The sequence below is a fragment of the Salmo salar genome, chromosome 16 (assembly GCF_965601325.2).
Source record: "Salmo salar chromosome 16, fSalSal1, whole genome shotgun sequence".
NCBI lineage: Eukaryota > Metazoa > Chordata > Actinopteri > Salmoniformes > Salmonidae > Salmo > Salmo salar.
The window spans coordinates 6,299,958-6,312,573 of NC_138306.1; positions in this window are offsets into that span (position 1 = coordinate 6,299,958).

The window sequence follows — 12,616 nt, forward strand, 5'->3', positions numbered from 1 at the left end:
TTTATTTTCTCTTGTGTTTGTGGGTGATTGTTCCATGTATAGGCAAGGTTACCTTACAGGACTGTCGTGTGGTTTCTTGTTTTGTTTCAGGGTTCACGTATGAATAAAAATATAAGTATGGACACTTACCACGCTGCGTATTGGTCCGATATTTCTTACTCTTCATCAGAAGATGAAACGTACGACAAATATCTTATCATTGATGTTTTGCATTAAAGGCACTAGTAGTGTGCCTAATATAATTGTTCAATTCAGCAATATTTATCACACTTGCGGTACTCAAGCATGTTGGTAACTAATTACATTTTCGGTTTGAAGTATAGCCTATTATATTTAATAGTTTTCCGTCAAATGTCTCTACCTCTATTTTAGCCTTTACATGGTCCTTTGTTCCTTGAAACATGTGGGTTAACAGGCTTTAAATAAGGCCATTGACCAGCAATAAAACCTTGAAATGCCTCAAAAAACAAGATGGATGGCAATCCAATGGCAATGTATTTATTTGAGACTTTTACATGCCTCAATGGGTGGAGTGGCTGGCAATTGATAGATTATTGTACGAATGAAGTCTCTCAGAATTGCCCCACCAAAATACATAGTTTCATTCAATAAATCCAATCAGTCCATTCAAGTTTTAAAGAAAGCAGTGCAGCAAACTGAAGAAAAAATCTCCTTTAGAGTAAAATGTCAGCTGAAAGGTGGGAACGACAGGAGGAGAAAAGGAAGTTTGTCTATGAGTACTGCATGTGCCATTTGAGTCGTTTACGTCTGTGTGTCTCTGGCCGGGGTCATGTGACATGCACACAGGCACGCACACAGTGGGACCGGGTTAAGCGTCACTAGCCTGACGGGGTCATGTGTAGTTTAAGGTAACCCTGTGGAGAGTGTTCCCTATGGAATGTTCTGCCCCCTCCCTGTGTCAATTAGCTGTTATTAACAGTCCAATGACCTAACCAATCAGGATAAGGAACCAATGACGGATGCTTGGCGTTAACGTCCCTCATGGTTCCTCACGGCAAGACCTCCATCCTCTCTAGTCACATGCACAGAAATATAATTGCCCAACATGGAACATTGACTTGAATGCGGATGTCCACTCTAGAAATGATGTCTCTATGGTCACACATGAGGCAATCTGCTGCATGATTCTTCTTCAACAAATACTTGGAGAGGATGTCTTTATGTAAAGATGCTGAAGATATTTTGATTCTTGAGAAGATAGTGTGGTTTATTCAAATCCCCATAGTGAAGATTGAACCACACAGCACATTTGGACCACGGGGCATATCCTTTGTTTCTGGAATTGTTCACTCACTCCCACCTCTTATGGCCATCCCAAAGAGACAGTCATGCAATACATTTGCAGTTACTGCATGGTAAATGTATAATAAGAGCTATTGCTTTTCAGTGACGGGGGGGGGGTCACCAATATCAAGCCCACGTCGAGACGTCATCAATAGTAAAAAAAGGCCCTTCAAACCACCTACACGTACCCACCTTATGACCCGTACATCTTTATTGAGTCTACAAATATTATTTACAGTGACAATACACAGCTACACAGTGCTGGCTTTAAACAATATTGATCGGGGGCGTGACAGAAAGGGCCTAGAAAATGACCGTCAAGAGAGGAACCAATCACTGGTAGAAGAAAGAAAAATGGTTCTGGCTTGCGTCCCAAATGGCACCCTATTCCCTACATAGTGCACTACTTTCGACCAGGGCCCATAAGAATAAGGTGCCATTTGGGACACAACCTCAGAATGGGCAGACAACTGTAATCATCTATATTAATCCCTCATAGCTGTGGCTGTTCCCAGAGAAAAAAACACATCTGTCCATGTTGACTTATTGATCTCATAACACCACCACCGCCAGTATAGCAGGAGCTGGTAGAAGCTAGGAGCATTGAGCATGGTTGTAAAAGATCAACCAGGAGCAGCCAGTCTGGTAGGGTTGCATCTCAAATGGCACCCCATTCCCTATATGGTGCGCTACTCTTGACCAGGGCCCATAGGGCTCTGGTCATGGTCCCTGGTCAAAAGTAGTGCATTATACAGGGAATAGGGTGCCATTTGGGACTCAGGCTAGGCCTCTGTCTCGTGACCAAGGCAGTGCATCAAGAAGGATGGGACCTAGGGAGGGAGTGTGAAACCTCTCAACGATTCTCAATCCCCTAATGCGCACGGGAAATCCAATTTCACATGGACGTAATCGAAATGTACTGTATTTTGGCACCACAATGACGAGTCGGCATAATTTATCGACCTCTCTGTCCCTCACACCTTTGCGGTCTCGTTCTTAACTTGTGTTAATAAATGAATATTTGGGGAAAAAGGGTGTTTTATGTCTTGCCATGAAATCAGTTGTTGAATATGCATTCGAGCTATGGATATTTTAATCACTGTTCACATGGTATGTCTAGTATTTTTCATGCAAAAAACTTTGGAGTATGATACAAATGAGTTTCAATTTCAATGAAAGGAATGACTTTCTATTTTATGGATGGAATCAGCATTGGGGGAAACAGCACAACTGTCCGCCCCCGCACCTTTGTTTCTTGTTTTTGTTTTGTGGACGAAACTGAGGTGGGGTGCGTCGAGCAGTGTGTAAAAAATGAATTGCAGTTGTAACATCCCAAACGAACGTGTCAGTTTCACCATTTTGGATTCCAGCTTTAATTACATCCAACATTTGTGGTTTATGTATTTTTGCCAATTGATATGATATGAATGTTTGGGATATTACAGTGCCTTCAGAAATAATTAATACCCCTTGACCTATTCCACGTTTTGTTGTCTTACAGCCTGAATTCAAAATGGATTTAAAAAAAAATGCTCACCCATCTAAACACAATACCCCATAATGACAAAGTGAAAACATGTTTTTAGAAGTATTCAAACCCCTGAGTCAATACTTTGTAGAAGCGCCTTTGTCTCTAAGATCTTTCTACACCTGGATTGTGCAACATTTGTTCATTATTCTTTTCAAAATTCTTAAAGCTCTGTCAAATTGTTTGTTGATCATTGCTAGACAACCATTTTCAGGTCTTGTTGGTAAGCAACTCCTGCGTACATTTGGCCAATAGGATATTGTCCTGCTGAAATTGAATTAATCTCCCAATATCTTGTAGGAAGCAGACTGATTCAGGCTTTCCTATAGGATTTTGCCTGTGCTTAACTCCATTCCGTACGTTTTTTATCCTGAAAAACTCCCCAGTCCTTAACGACCACAAGCATACCCATAACATGATGCAGCCGCTGGAAAATATGGAGAGTGGTAATGTGTTATATTGGATTTGCCCCAAACATAACACTTTGCATTCAGGACAAAAAGTGAATTTTGCAGTACTACTTTGGTGGATTTTTGCCAACAGGATGCATGTATTAGAATATTTTTTATTCTGTACAGTCTTCCTTCGTTTCACTCTGTCAATTCGGTTAGTATTGTGGAGTAACTACAATGTTTTTGATTCATCCTCAGTTTTCTCCTATCACAGCCATTAAACTCTGTAATTGTTTTAAAATCACCATTAGGCTCATGATGAAATCCCTGATCGGTTTCCTTGCTCTCCAGCAACTGAGTTAGGAAGGAAGCCTGTGTCTTTGTAGTCACTGTGTGTATTGATACGCCATCCAAAGTGTAATTAATAACTTCACCATGCTCAAAGGGATATTCAACATAGATCTACATAGATCATCTGTTGAGCTAAATCTCCATGGATCATAAGTTAAATGTAAAGGCAGCCGTAGGATCACCATTCACTCATTTCAACCGTATACATGCTATAGGAGCATACAGTGCATTCGGAAAGTATTCAGACTTTTTCCACATTTTGTTACGTTACTGCCATATTCTAAAATGGATTAAATACATTTTTATCCTCATCAATCTACACACAATACCCCATAATTACAAAGCGAAAACAGGTTTTTAGAATTTTTTGTAGAAAACAGAAATACCATTTTATATAAGTATTCGGACCCTTTGCTATGAGAATCGAAATTGAGCTCATGTGCATCCTGTTTCCATTGATCGTCCTTGAGATGTTTCTACAATTTGATTGGAGTCCACCTGTGGTAAATTCAATTGATTGGACATGGTTTGGAAAGGCACACACCTGTGTATATGAGCCAAGCCATGAGGTCGAAGGAATTGTCCGTAGAGCTCAGAGACAGGATTGTGTCGAGGCACAAATCTGGGGAAGGGTACCAAAACATGTATGTAGGTTTGACGGTCCCCAAGAACACAGGGCCTCCATCATTCTTAAATGGAAGAAGTTTGGAACCACCAATATTCTTCCAAGAGCTGGCCGCTTGGCCAAACTGAGCAGTCAGGGGAGAAGTGCCTTGGTCAGGGAGGTGACCAAGAATGCAATGGTCACTCTGACAGAGCTCCAGAGTTCCTCTGTGGAGATGGGAGAAACTTCCAGAAGGACAACCATCTCTGCAGCACTCCACCTGTAACGCGTGTCATGTGTGGAGGACCAAGACGCAACAGGGAAGTGTATACTCATCTTCTCTTTTTAATATATAAGAAGGAGAAACAAAATAAACACGTATACAATTAACAGAAATGACACTAACAGTTCTGTCAGGTGACAAGCACAAAACAGAATACAACTACCCACAATCCACAATACAAACACACCCCTAATTATAGGACCTTCAATCAGAGGCAACGATAGACAGCTGCCTCCAACTGAAGGCCCCAACACCAATTAACTAAACAAAGAAATACAAATGACTAGACAGAACATAGAAATAAACTAACATAGAACAATAACCAAAACTCTGGACTAATAAATCAAATGCCCCTCTCTACATGGGCACATACACACAACCACCCTGAACCACATAAAACAAATACCCCCTGCCACGTCCTGACCAAACGAAACACTAACAAATAACACCTTAACAGGTCAGAACGCGACACCATCAATCAGGCCTTTATGGTAGAGTGGCCAGCCACTCCTCAGTAAAAGGTACATGACAGCCCGCTTGGAGTTTGCCAAAAGGCACCTAAAGGATTCAGACCATGAGACACAAGATTCTCTGGTCTGATGAAACCAAGATTGAACTCTTTGGGCTGAAAGCCAAGCATCACGTCTGGAGGAAACCTGGCACCATCCCTACAGTGAAGCATGGTGGTGGCAGCATCATGCTGTGGGGAATTTCTTCAGCGACAGGGACTGGGAGACTAGTCATGCATTTTTTTTTTGTACTGGTAGACATGGTAGAGTGGCAGAAACCACTCCTCAGTGAAAGGCACATGACCGCCCGCTTGGAGTTTGCCAAAAGGCACCTAAAGACTCTCAGACCATGAGAAACAAGATTGTCTGGTCTGATGAAACTATTTGTCCTGAATGCCATCCCTACGGAGAAGCATGATGGTGGCAGCATCATGCTGTGGTGATGTTTTCAGAGGCAGGGACTGGGAGACGAGTGAGGATCGAGGCAAAGATGAACGGAGCAAAGTACAGAGAGATCCTCGATGAAAACCTGCTCCAGAGCGCTCAGGACCTCAGACTGGAGCGAAGGTTCACCTTCCAACAGGACAACGACCCCAAGCAAACAGCCAAAACAATGCAGGACAAGTCTCTGAATGTCCTTGAGTGGCCCGGCCAGAGCCCGGATTTGAACCCGATCAAACATCTCTAGAGAGACCTGAAAGTAACTGTGCAGCGATGATCCCCATCCAACCTGACAGAGCTTGAGATGATCTGCAGAGAAGAATGGGAGAAACTCCCCAAATACAGGTGTGCCAAGCTTGTAGGTCATACCCAAGAAGACTCAATGCTGTAATCGCTGCCGAAGGTGCTTCAACAAAGTACTGAGTAAAGGGTCTGAATAGTTATGTAAATGTAATATTTCCGTTTTTATTTTTTATATACATTTGAGGAATTTTCTAAAAACCTGTTTTTGCTTTGACATTATAGAGTATTGTGGGTAGATTGATCAAGGGAAAAAAAAATGTTTAATCCATTTTACCTTTATTGAACTAGACAAGTCAGTTAAAGAACAAATTCTTATTTTCAATGACTGCCTAGGAACAGTGGGTTAACTGCCTTGGTCAGGGGCAGAACAACAGATTTTTTTACCTTGTCGGCTCAGGGATTAGATCTGGCGACCTTTCGGTTACTGGTCCAATGCTCTAACCACTAGGCTACCTGCTGCCCCAGAATAAGGCTGTAACGTAATACAATTTTGAAAATGTCAAGGGGTCTGAATACTTTCCGAATGCACTGTATAAATGCACTGCATTTTCTCCCCAATCCCCTCACTACAGCCCACTGACACAGTTCAGATTTACAACTGCAAAAAATAATATGGATTTTGGGAAACTAGTGCTCCATGACAGCCCTGGTTTGATTCCATTTGTAACAGGGAGGAACAGTACAGTACATTACTGCAACACTTCTTTCTGAATCCTACTAGATTAACGAGTCAATGAAACATATTCCAAGAGCATGGTCGTTAAACTGTGATCAATCAAATTAGAGGTTGAGAGGCTTCAACAGGGTTATTATATATTCTAATACGGCCATTTCCACCGCATAATTGGACAGCTTAGTTAAGAAATATAGCACAACGAAAACCACTTATAAAACCACTTGATGTGTGTGTGTGTGTGTGTGTGTGTGTGTGTGTGTGTGTGTGTGTGCTTGTGTTTCTGCTTGTGCTTGTGTGTGTTCGTGAAGAAATTTGCCTGTGATGTGTGTGAAGGCAGACCTTGTTTATTAAAAAATTGTTGAGCTTTATTCCAGCACTTGAACCTCATCGATGTTTTCACATTTTAACATTTGTATGTCTGATCTATTCGCATCCTTGTGATTAATTAGTGCTAAGCATGCGCTTATCAAGTATTACAACATTAGCTCTCCTTCTTCCTCAAACGAATGGAGAACCATCAACCCAGCGCATGTTTATTGAGGGAAGAGGAACAGGACAGTCTGACAGGCTGGTCCACGATGATGCTTAATCCTTAGGGTATGAAGGACCCAATGTGGTTGGTGCTGTATTTACTCAGGCAGTGAGCTGGCCATCCCTGTCTTTGATGACTACACCTGAGGGTATAAAGGACCAGAGGAGGTGGTGCTGTTTTTACTCAGGCAGTGAGCTGGCCACCTATGTTGCTTGCTCTCAGTGTCCTCAAGACAGAGGGGAGCAGGGACTATCATTAACCTGACGATGAGGCCATTCTATTGTGTGTGATATGATGGTACGTTGCCTTGCTTTATTGGGTGGGGTGAGGTCACTTTACTGGGCTGGGCATTTGATGTGTAAGAACAATAGCTTGCTTTGGTGTGTTTTTGTGTGTGTGTGCCTCTGGATATCCAGAGAGTGGGTAGGTGAGTGCACATAAAGGACAACAATGGCACACAGCTGACCTGGGCAGAAAATTGTTGTATTTTGTCATTTGAAAATTCCAACTTCTGAAATACTAGTTTATATAGAGTTTCAATAAAAAGGCAACTAATTTCATTGATTTTCAAACACAGGTTTCAGAAAACAAAATAATATTTGAAAGTATCTTGAATACCTCACAGAAATAATATTTGAAGGGATTTGAATATATGCAAGTTATTTGAAACTAAACCAAAATAGTTATTTGATGGCTGCCAAATATTGGATGAAGAACCAAAAACTACAACAGTTAGTCGAATTAGTCTAAATATATGACCATTAGTATTATTTGGAGGGCTCTCAAATATCAAATCAAATCAAAGTTTATTTGTCACGTGCGCCGAATACAACAGTGAAATGCTTACTAACCGACAGTGCAATTTTTAAGTAAAATAATTGGTATTAGGTGAACAATAGATAAGTAAATATATATATATTTTTAAAACAGTACAAAGACAGTGAAAAAGAACAGTGGCGAGGCTTTATACAGTAGCGAGGCTATAACAGTGGCAAGGCTATATACAGTAGCGAGGCTATATACAGTAGTGAGGCTATAACAGTGGCGAGGCTATAACAGTGGCGAGGCTATATACAGTAGCGAGGCTATATACAGTAGCAAGGCTATAACAGTGGCAAGGCTATATACAGTAGTGGGGCTATATACAGTAGCGAGGCTATAACAGTGGCGAGGCTATATACAGTAGCGAGGCTATATACAGTAGCGAGGCTATAACAGTGGCGAGGCTATAACAGTGGCGAGGCAATATACAGTAGCGAGGCTATATACAGTAGCGAGGCAATATACAGTAGCGAGGCTATAACAGTGGCAAGGCTATATACAGTAGAGAGGCTATATACAGGCACTGGTTAGTCAGGCTTATTGAGGTAGTATGTAAAGTTACTATCAATATTAGCCAATAGCCAAGAATTAAATACATGAGGGGCATGGACTCGCCTCAACATAAGACTAGACCACTTTTGCAGCTTAAAATGACAAAAATATATATTTTCATAATGAGTGAGACATAAGGTAATTAACACTTGACATGAAGTTCTTATACATGTGTAGTAACTGTGATTATTACAATAGCAATATTGTTGTTACATAGGACTTTGGAAATTGCTTTATAATTGCATAATAATGGAGTTATTACATAAGTGATATAAGGAACAGTCACTATTCTTCTTGTGTACAGTAGTTACACAGTGCTATGCAATTCAAATGCAATTGCCAAAGTATTTTGGGGCAACATGCTAATGAAATGTTGCTCCAAAAGTAATGACAGTTTTCCTACACAGGCACAAGAACAATTTAATGTTAAGTGTTACTGAGAATGCTAACAGTAACAAAACATGGCTATTAAGTCTCGAATGGAAACTAATATCCCAAAATATACCTTGAATAAACTACAGCCCAGGTAGGTGGAAAATCGTGTTAGTTTGTATTTTTGAGTAAACTATCCCTTTAAATATGTCATAGTGTGTGTGTTGGAAACAAGAACATTTACCCTCAGAAGAGCTACTACCCAAATATGATTTTCTATTTCGTTTTCAGCCCACAGCAAGAAGACACCAGAGCCTGGTGGATTGTAGCTCACCACCGCCAAGACTTGGTCTGGAATGTAATTACATGCTAGCATGGCTAGTGGCTAACGTTAGCCAACTTGAGATAGCTACCGAGCTAACATACGAACTTGGTAGCACAGAGTAGATTCTACATATGACAAAGAGAAATAGTGCATTGTGGGTAGTTTAGAAGATATCCGGAAATAAGTTAATAAATATGTAAAAACCCTAAAACATAACTATTTTTGTAGTTATAGGTAACCAGAATGTGACTACAACTAAGTCTTTGACCACACTGTGTTGTTACTTTGGTGAGTAAAAACTCATGCTTCCTATCCTTTAATCGGGGTCAACTATTTGCCATTAACTCAATTAATTATTTTAACCGTTTGACAGCCCTAAATACAATACAATACATTAAAAACAATTACAATAGTTAGTGACATTTTCTTCGATCAGAGATTTAAACTCAGACAGCGATGATCTCTCCTCCAGTTTGAAAGTCTTTTGTAGTTCGTTCCAGGAACAAGGAGCATTATAGGAGAAGGATTGTTTCCCCGTTTCAGTCCTAGGAACTGTGAAAGACAGCCCTGACTGAGAGCGGAGGCTGTAGGATTGTGAAGTTGTTGTTAGTTGAGAGCAAAGAAATTAAAATAAAATAAAAATATATATTAAAAAAAGATACAGTATGTAGGGAGGAGTCCAAGCGCTGCCTTGTACAAAAATATGTACCAATGCTTAAACCTTCTGGTGGAAAGGGAGGACCACTTCACCATGTTGTATACTGTAGTTAACAGTGATGGGTATGTGTGTGTGCACACGTGTGTGTGTGTGTGTGTGTGTGTGTGCATGCATCCGAGCGTGCGTGCACGCATGTGTGTGCGTGTCTGTGTGTGTGTTGCTGCTGCGATGGTAACATCTGGCACTGATGCTGATGGTGTGGTAAACCTTTAGGCCAGTTTCAGGTGATAGATGGCACCTCTCACTACCTACCTTTCAGCAGAGGCCCAGTTAGCCAACCAGCACAGACCTGCGGTACACTCCTTTATAAAGACTACCAAAGTTTTACTGGGGATAGGGAAGGGAGAAAGGGAGGGAAGGAGGGTGGAGGGTGTGGTGGGGGGGGGGGGGGGAGTGGGAGAGCTAAAGGGAGGGAGCAGAGATGGACTCACTCACTCCCTTTTCATAAATATGAACATGTATGCTTATCCCTCATGTGTTGATATGAAGATATGACACCCCTGCTGTACTGAATGGACATTGATTTATGTGATGTTGTCAAATATAACACTGAATATGAGTATAAGACACACTTAAAGGAAAATTCCACCCAAAAACTATCTTTTGGTATTTGTTTCATTTGTCCATTGTTGACATAGTCCCAAATTGATTAGTGTGTCAGCACTCAAGTTTTCAAGATATGTAACTTTAAAAAATGCAGAAATCATCCCTTTATCATGAATTGTGCATCATATGATGAGTGGCGCAGGGGTCTAAGGCACTGCATCGCACTGCTAGAGGCGTCACTACGGACCCAGGTTTGATCCCAGGCTGTATCACAACCGGCCGTGATCGGGAGTCCCATAGGTTGGCGCACAACTGGCCCAGTGTCATCCGGCTTAGCGGAGGGTTTGGCCGGGGTTTTTTTGTTACTTGGCTCATCGTGCTCTAGCGACTCCTCTCTGCAAGCCGGGCGTCTGCAAATCAAATCAAATGTTATTGGTCACATACACATGGTTAGCAGATGTTAATGCAAGTGTAGCGAAATGCTTGTGCTTCTAGTTCTGACAGTGCAGTAATATCTAACAATTAAGTAATCTAACAATTGTAATCTAAGTAAGTAAGATTACAAGTAATCTAACAATTCCACAACAATTACCTAATACACACAAATGTAAGTAAAGGGATGGAATAAGAATATATACATATAAATATGTCGATGAGCGATGACAGAGCGGCATAGGCAGGATGCAATAGATGGTATAGAATACAGTATATACATATAGAATACAGTAAAAACATGAGATGAGTAATGCAAGATATGTAAACATTATTAATGTGGCCAATGATTTCAACTCTGTATGTAGACAGCAGCCTCTCTGTGTCAGTGATGGCTGTTTAACAGTCTGATGGCCTTGAGATAAAATCTGTTTTTCAGTCTCTCTCAGCTTTAATGCACCTGCACTGACCTCGCCTTCTGGATGATAGCGGGGTGAACAGGCAGTGGCTCGGGTGGTTGTTGTCCTTGATGATCTTTTTGGCCTTCCTGTGACATCGGGTGCTGTAGTTGTCCTGGAGGGCAGGTAGTTTGCCCCCGGTGATGTGTTGTGCAGACCTCACTACCCTCTGGAGAGCCTTGCGGTTGTGAGCGATGCAGTTGCTGTACCAGGCGGCGATACAGCCCGACAGGATGCTCTCAATTGTGCAGAAAGTCCAGGACCCAATTGCACAGAGCGGGGTTCAGACCCAGGGCCTCAAGCTTAATGATAGGCTTGGAGGGTACTATGGTGTTGAATACTGAGCTGTAGTCGATGAACAGCATTCTTACATAGGTATTCCTCTTGTCCAGATGGGATAGGGCTGTATGAAGGCCTCCTAGTAGCCTACCCTGTAGCTTAGTTGGTAGAGCATTGTCACGTCCTGGCCAGTATAAGGGTTAATTGTTATTGTAGTTTGGTCAGGACGTGGCAGAGGGTATTTGTTTTATGTGGTTCAGGGTGGTGTGTTAGTTAGGAGGGCGTTTGATTTATTATTTCCGGGTTTTGAGTTATGGTCTATGTTTATGTATTTCTATGTGTAGTCTAGGGAGTGTGTTTCTATGTTGAGTTAATTGGGGTGGACTTCCAATTGAAGGCAGCTGTTTGGTGTTGCCTTTGATTGGAAGTCCTATATTAGTTGGGTGTGTTTGTCTTGTATTTGTGGGAGATTGTTCTTGGATTGCTGTGTTGCCTTCAAGACTGTATTTTGGAGTTCATCGTTTTGTTTATTTTTGTATACGTGTTTGTTTGGTTTTTTCCTTCTTTTCCCATAAATAAACAAGATGAGTATACACATACCTGCTGCGTTTTGGTCCTCCATTTCTAACGACAAGCGTGACAAGCATGGTGTTTGCAACGCCAGGGTTGTGGGTTCGATTCCCACGGGGGGCCAGCACAGAAAAAAAATGTATGAAATTGTATGAAATGTATGCATTCACTACTGTAAGTCACTCTGGATAAGAGTGTCTGCTAAATGACTAAAATGTAAAAATGGGTGTGTAGGAATCAGGAGAGCAGAGAAGTTCCAGTGTAACACAACGTTAATCAGGCGGTTCCGAAGGCACAATACAAACACATGGGAAAACTGCACAAACGTAGTCGCCACCCACAGGGAATAAATTGCACACACGGAGGAGAAACCTCGACTCCACAAACAAAAGCGCGTAAGCACATGGTAAACATATACCGAATAAATAAATAAACGAAACCCCGTGGTGCAGGCACGCACCCCTTACAAGCAAATCCACAACAAATAATCCTGCACAAAGCCTAGCCTACAGCGGGGTGTATATAAACCCACCGAAATCAACTAAACTGAACACAGGTGTGAAAAACCAGACAGACACAAAAGGAAAATGGGATCGGTGGCAGCTAGTAGGCCGGCGA